This window comes from Prionailurus bengalensis, chromosome C1 (genome assembly GCF_016509475.1).
Source record: "Prionailurus bengalensis isolate Pbe53 chromosome C1, Fcat_Pben_1.1_paternal_pri, whole genome shotgun sequence".
Classification (NCBI taxonomy): Eukaryota; Metazoa; Chordata; class Mammalia; order Carnivora; family Felidae; genus Prionailurus; species Prionailurus bengalensis.
In genome coordinates, this window is record NC_057345.1 from 107,723,723 (window position 1) to 107,731,610 (window position 7,888).

Below are 7,888 nucleotides of genomic sequence, written 5' to 3' on the forward strand. Positions count from 1 at the left end.
CTCTCTCTCTCTCTCTCTCTTTCTCTCTCTAAAAAAAGAAATAAAAAGAAAAACAGAAAAAGGAGAAATAGTGAGTATATAATGAAGAAATTCAGCCAAAGTCATCTAAGTGGTCAAGTTATATTACCAGAATAGGGCAATTAGAGACCTTACAAAGCTTGATACCAGTTTCAGAGAAGGACACAGCACCACTTCTGTGGAATCTCTGAAAAATGCAAAACCAAATCTAGTCAAGAAGAAATATCAGATGAATGTGAATGGAGAGTTTTTCTACCAATGGCTCAAAAAGTGTCAGTACATGGAAGACAAAGAAAGCCTAAAGGACTGCCACAGATAGGAGGAAACTAAGGAATCACAGTAGCTATAGGCAATGTTGGCTCCTGGATTGGATTCTGAGCCAACAGAAATTTGTTTTGCTCTTAAGGACAGTAGTGATGCAAATGGCAAATCTGAGTAAGTTCTGTAGACACTCAGGGGAAGGAGTGAGGGCACATATGAGAAGGACGACATAAGTATAAAAAGAAACAATCAAGGCAAAATAAGGAACGAAGAGTTCTAGTTTTATTGTTTCCCATTAGGCTGGGTTTGCCACAAGGTAAGCAGAAGAAGGACATTGGGTCTGTACTCTGGGTTCCCAGGGCAGCCACACATTTGGACGAGAAGGTGAGTGAATGGGTTCGGGGAAGTTCTGGCTTCCGGACACCAGGACACAGCGATCCTCTGGGCCAGAGGTCAGACCCCTCAGCCACATGGGTAGGCCCAGCAGGAGGAGCAGGAGCAGGAGGAAGGATTTGGCATTGGCTGCCCCCACATCTGCTTTTCTTGGCTCAGAATCCACTTCAGCAGCAGCCTCCAGATGACTGACTGCTCCCTCCACAGCAGTTGGAGCCCCCCAAGGGCTGGCTGCAGCAGTCAGAGTTCTGGTGCCTGTGGCGGTGGGACCTGCGTCTCCTGTGGTGGCTCAGACAGCAGCCACCACCCCCAGAGCTACAGCAGCCACCACCCCCAGAGCTACAACAGCTCCCGCCCCCATAGCTACAGCAGCCTCCACCCCCAGAGCTGGAGCCACAGCAGGAAGAGACTGGAGGGCACTTTGGGGGACACTTGGGGGGGCACTTGGGGGCAGGACACTTGGGGGGGCATTTGGGAGGGGGCTGGCACTGCTGCTGGTTCTGCTGGCAGGACATCTTGGCAGGCAGGGACAGGAGCTGAGGGAGAGTCACACAGTCAGACCCAGGACACAGAGACCCCCTGCCCCACCACCTCCTATTCTTAGTACATTTCTAGAGCCTTTATTTGATGAACTATTTAATGTAGTCCTTAATAATTCAACACAAAAAATCTCATTATTTCTCATAGTTGTCCAAATGCTCTCATATCATCTCCTTGAACCTAATTTTCTAACAAAGTGTTTTAACCTATTATATAAGTAGAGAAATTAGGCAAAGATGTTAAGTTCTCAGAATCAAACATGTAGTATTTAGGGGAGATATTCTACTGACATAAACCACAATAATCATTGAAACAATTAATCTAGGTAGCAGTTTATAAATGAATTCTTTTCTTTAGGGGAAACAGTCATTCCCTCTTGGAGAATATTCTAAATATTCTTGTCCTGTATGGACATAAAAGTTTACAAATGCACAGAATGTTGGAGATTGGCTGGGAGAACTGGCTGAGGGTAACTATGGTTACTCTAAGCTGGGACTGCACCAGGCCCTGACTGAGTCTGCTTCTCTGGCATCTTGTGGACACTCATCTCAAAGTAACACCTCAGCACCAAGATTTGAGTTGTTCCTACTCAACTCTGCAGCCCCGTTAGTCTGAGCACTTAAAGTAAGTCAGTCAGTTGTGGTTTCCTCTCTGCTGGCTGAGTGTCACTGTTCTTATCTCTACTTTTCCTGGAGGGACAGCTATGCTTTCAAAGAGAAACTTCCCTTTTGACAACAGTTACAGGTTGGTATGATGGTCAGTGTCGCAAATTATTCCAACCAGAGACCAATAACTATGGGTCAGTGTGGTTTCTCTTAGAGTTCTGTCACTCTCATGAAGTTCCCTCTGCTCGTGTTCCCAGCCTTGCTCCTTGCCTGTCCCTCAGTGTGTCTGAGACTCCTTCCATGCTGATATGAACCCAGTCTCACAGTCTTCTCACTGCCACCCACCACACACACACATGTGTGCACACACACCCACACACTCACACACACATGCGCACACACTCTGCCCTGGAGTCCTCCTAAGGAAGGTGGTGCTGTTCCTTGTCCCAGGGGACACTTACCGGTGCACAGGCAGCACAAGGTCCGTCAGCACCTCAGGAGAGGAGTGTATGGAAGGCCTCAGTCCCCAAGGCCCTTTTATCCTGGCCTTGGGCTCTGCCCCAGCCTGTGAGAAAGGATCTGGGCATGAGGGGACTGCCTCCTGCCACCCACATGGTCCTGTGACAGGTGGTGACTGGCAGCTCCTTCCTGCCTCTCCATGGGGCCGAGGGCAGCTGCTTCCAGCTAGGAATAGGGCTGCTTAGAAATGGGGATGGAGTGTGAATCCCTACCACTCAGGGTTCTAGCCTCTCATTCTTGGAACCCCTCCCCCCTAGCTCCAGCTTCCTTTCTTTCCTCCTAAATGTTAATTTAATGACTACATCTAACTTGGTTTAAGCCAGGTTTTTAATATATTCCTTCATGTTTTATTCCATATTGGTAATCCTGACACATTACATGTTATACTGTGTGTGGTTTCAACTTTATAAACACCATCACATTTAATGTAACTTGCTCTCTTTAAGCATTATTTTTGTGAATTATTTAAATTGATCTTTGAATTGAAATTGTTCTACAATTGAAACTGTAGCTGTCATTTACTCATTTTTACAACCTTATAGTATCTATCTTGTGAGTACAGCATGATTCTGATATGCTGTCTCTTTTGGAATGGCACTCAGGTTGTTTGCGCTATTTGCCATATAAATATTGCATCTATAGGGATGTGTGTGTGTGTGTGTGTGTGTGTGTGTGTTTGATATCTGTTGGAAAGAGTCTCCAAGTTAAGCATATGTAAGTGGAACTGTTGAATTTTAGATCAGACACATCCTCTGATTTGTTCTTGTCGATTTGTTTCCACTTATGGTTTATAAGAATCACTCTTTCTGTACATTGTTGCTAAACTTAAATGATTGCCATTTGATGCTTGTGAATCCATGTGCTCTTGTTTTTTTGATATGTGTTTCCTGCTTAGTAAAGATAACAAGCATCCTTCTATGCTTGTTGGTCCTTTTAGTTTCCTTTTCTATGAATTATCTGTTCTTTTTAAAAAACATTGTTTCTATTGTCTCTTTTTGTTAGGATCTGTAAGTTCTTCACATATTCTGGTTGCTAATCCTCTATTATTACATGAGTTGTGAACATCTTTCCTCAATAATTTGTTTTCTTGTTTGCTTTTTAAAGGTGTTATTTGATGAGCAGGTGTTTTATTTTTAATATAGCTCTATCTCTGCAACGTTAACAATGCTATTTGCACGTTTCATGACTTTAAGAAATCTCAACCATTGATAAACTCAGAAATCTGTTCTTTTCTGTTTTCTTTAAAAAGTTGTAAAAACTCATTTTCTCTTAAAAATTAAGGTTTTTCTTTAACTTGGAATGGAATTTTTGTACATTTGATATTTATTTCATTTTTTTCCCAAATGGATAATCAATTGTCTATCATAATCAAATATTTTATTCCCCCCCTAATTTGAAATACCTCCTCAGTCATGGCTGAGTTTCTACATTTGTATAGCTCTGTAATTAGACTGATCATTCTTTTCATTGTCAATTTGTTTATCCCAGTGACACTATCCTGCTGCCTTATTTACTATAGGTGTGTAATCAATTGTGATATCACATAAGTTGTTTAACTTCGTTCCCCACCTTAAGATTGTCTTGGTGATTATTAGAGCTTTGCTCTATCGTATAAAATTTAGAGGCACCTTGCCACTTACTACAAATGAAAATAAAGAAAAACAAAATATCTTTAGAATTTTGATAGAAATACCGCTAAGTATATGCATTCATATATGAAGGATAGTCAATTTTTTTAAAAAATAATTTTCCTTTCCAGCCATCCATGAATATGGTATATCTCTATTTTGGTATTTATTCTGCAATGCTTTTCAGTAAAGTTTCCTCATTTTATCAAAAATATTTTACAATAATATTTTAGACATTATAATTTTTGCAATTTTATTTTATTTTTTAATATTTATTTATTTTTGAGAGATCTTTTATATTTATATATTTATTATATATTATATATTTATTATACATATATAATTATAATTATTATAAGAAATAATTATAATATTTTAAAATATTATTTATTTTGAGAGTGCTGGAGGGGGAAAGAGAGAGGAAGACACAGAGTCTGAAGCAGGCTTCAGGCTCCAAGCTGTCAGCACAGAGCCCGACGCAGGGCTCTAACTCATGAACTGTGAGATCATGACCTGAGCCAAAGTTGGACGCTTAACCAAGTATGCCACCCAGGTGTCCCAATTTTTGCTATTTTAAGTAGCAACTTTTATAATTTTGAATTATTTATTTCTGATAAATTTATACCTAATTTATTCTGTATTCTGATCTTATATCTTGCAACTTTTCTAATTCTTACTATTATTTTAATTTCTTGTAGTAATCATTCTTATGCATATGATTTTCTTTATCAAATATTTTCTTTCCTCTTGGGTTACATTATTAGAAGCTCAATTGCTATATAAAAGAGTATGTTCATTTTAGATTTTAATTTGTATATACAACAATTATTTGTTGAATAACAATTCACCAAATTTTCAACCAGATGATTATGATAATTTATATTTCCAACAACACAAGACCTATTTCCGATCACCTTCAGCAATACTGAGTTTTGTGATACATTTCAAGTCTTTTCCAGTTCAGTATAAAGGAATAAATCTAATAGAACTCATCCCTGAAAATTCATCCTTGTTTTATATGTAATTCTTTGGTTATTTGTGTGCAGAAACATAAAGCAATAAATTTCAAAATCTATTGATTTTATAGATAGTTTTGTAGAATGTTTTGTAGATAGTTTTATGTATTTTCTATAAAATTGTAAGAACTTACTGTTTATTATAAATTTTAATTCTGCTACTGGGCTGTGTGTTTTGTTTTTCCTAATATGGTTATTTTTTCCATCTTTTTAAAAAATGGTGCATTCTGCCATACAGATTATTTTTATATGTGTGAAATTTGTCAATATTTTTTGCCATGCTTAAAATATTTTACCTGACTACTTATAAAGGAATAATTAGGTAAATAGTCTAGTACTTTTGGAGTGTTGATATTGTTGCTACTATAGAGACTTGAAGTTGCTGGCTTGGGGACACTGAGTCTGAATTCTTACTAGGTCTCAGCATTCTTCCTTCCTATCTCCTGAGACTATGAGAGCCTGACAACATAAGAAACAAAACATATGCTTTCAGAAAACTCATCCTTTGCTAGTGCATATTGTTTATGTTAAAATGATACCCAAGCCCTTGAGATCTAGTGCCCGACTTCAGTGTTACATCATGCTGCTATCTTGTCACCTAAGCCCAAACAGATTGGTTGATAATTTGGGTGTTTCTCTTTGTGGAGTTAGGGCATGGACAAAATAGCTTCCAAGTCTCATCACACTTGGAATGGATGAGCTGGGCTCCTGAATCATGTAATTCAGGATTATGTGAGCCAGTAATCAATATCTTGTCTACACTCACATTGGTTACATTCTTTGAAACAATATGAGCCACACCCAGATAATTCACCAGCAGATTTCTGTAGGGTGATAAGTCTAGGACATAATAATGTGAATATCTCAGAGTGAGAATTCTGATGATAATGGCTTAGGTCACAATCAAAGTAAAGCTAATGCTAGTATTAATAAGTACATTTTTAAACTCAGTATTCATTGAATGCATATTAGAGCTGATGAGGGATATAGAAATGTAAGGCCCAAGCTGGGGATTCTAGGAGAGTTTATTATAAGTGGATTTGAGAGAAGAAGAAGAAAAAAAAAAACTCATACAGGGAATCACAGTGAACTGTGAATAGCACAGTTTTACAAGTGCATGGATCATGAAATAAATCATGGAAGTTTAACAGGGAGGATAAATTCAAGGTAGAGAAAATAGCTTAAGAAGAATATTTCTAAACTGGAGATGTAACAAGGGTCCTATTGCACAGGCTTCAACCATCAGCCAGTAGAGATTGGAGCCCATCATGGTCTGAGGCAATTATTCCTGAGGGAGAGGGGTAGAACCCAATGTGGAAAAAAAAATCAATGAGGAACTGAAACACAAGGAGGAACAGAAAGTAGGGGACATATGGCAGGCAAGAGGCAGAACAATTCAGGAAAGGCTGGACATGAGGGGATACCAGATGCTAGAAGGAACATGGCAAGATATACAGATGTGTATGTGTGCACACCCACGTACATATAGTCATATATGTGGTCTCTCATGGTCTCTATAATATGTCTAAATAGAAGAACACATAGACACACACGCATGCACACACATACCTCAACCACATACTAGTAGGGTTTGTAACACACCAAGTAACCTGGATATTTTCAAATCAACATCCGTTCAGGGTCTAGGAAATTCCAGAATTCTTCACAAGCCTGGAGGGAAGTAGACTCCCTTCATACAGTCTCCCTAGCTCTGATTCTACTTCATCTGATAAGTGGTTTAATTGTTTAATAACCTTGCACCACCATAGATGGGGGTCTTGCTATCCGACTTACTACCAACCCAGATGTGAACTCTGGCTCTTTTCTTTATCTCCTAAAAATGTGAAAATACCAGTATTATTTTGAAAAGCCTGTTTTCATATAACTGAATTGAGGCTCTAAGAGACTAGGAGTGTTGGGAGACGCTTATAAAACAGAAAGAGACAAAAGTTATATGATATATTAATTACTCTTGTTCTTAAACACACTCCATCTTCCACTCCACTAAGGATGTCTTTCCCCTGGCTGCTTTACACTGGGCAGTGTCCAGTCTTACACAGTCTCACTGTTTCTTCACTGCCATATGTGGACTTCAGTTTAGCCTTAGACATGACACCTGGAAAATCTGAATTATTTATCTCACTGGTGGACCAGGTCTTCCCTCTCTCCTTCCTCTATAAAACTTCACTCCTGGTTCACAATGTCTTATTAAAACCTACCAATAAGCTCAACAAAACAGAAGATTGTATTTTCTAACCAGATTCACTCTCCTTAGAAAACAACTGTAATTAAAAAAAATGAATGTGTTGACATTTTCTTAGAGAATATGGCATGTTAAAAACTATCAGAAATTTCCCTTGCATTAACTCACTGACTTTCACACCCCTCCAAGAAAGTTATTTTTATATGATCTCCACTGTAGTTGGACAAAACTGAGAACAAGAGGATGAGGTATTTTTCACAAGGTCATGCAGCTAATAGGTGGCAGAACCAAGATTCTCTCCAGGATTACACTCCTCAAGCAGGTTCCTGGTTGCTATAGCACACACACACATGCATGGATACACACACACACACACACACACACACATAAAAGTAATAAAGAGTTGGAGGATTCTATGAAACTTGGATTAAACCAGATTGTCCAGAAACATTGAATTAAGATTTGGGAGGCAAGAAAATAGAACTCAAGCTCCAAAACTGAGCCAGGCAGGTATCCTGCAGGGACAATGGGAGAGTCAGGTGGGGGATGATTGCAGTTTTTCTCCCTTGATCCTTTTTCTAAGCAACCCTATTGCTAATTGGGACTAACTGCCAGTCACCACCTGGTCACAGGTGACAGGACATTGTGGGTGGCAGGAGGAGGTCCCCTCATGCCCAGGTCCTGTCTCACAGCTTAGGGGCAGAG

The 7,888-nt window shown here is 39.1% G+C and overlaps 1 long non-coding RNA gene across 1 annotated transcript; it reads right to left on the reverse strand.

The window, feature by feature from the left end:
• Positions 1 to 539: 539 nt before the first annotated feature.
• LOC122479658 lies at positions 540 to 2,383 on the reverse strand. The gene is made up of 2 exons (XR_006296395.1): positions 2,279 to 2,383; positions 540 to 1,208 (listed from the first exon to the last, which is right to left on the reverse strand). It is a non-coding gene; the product is annotated as an uncharacterized LOC122479658 (long non-coding RNA).
• Between the last annotated feature and the right edge of the window lie 5,505 nt (positions 2,384 to 7,888).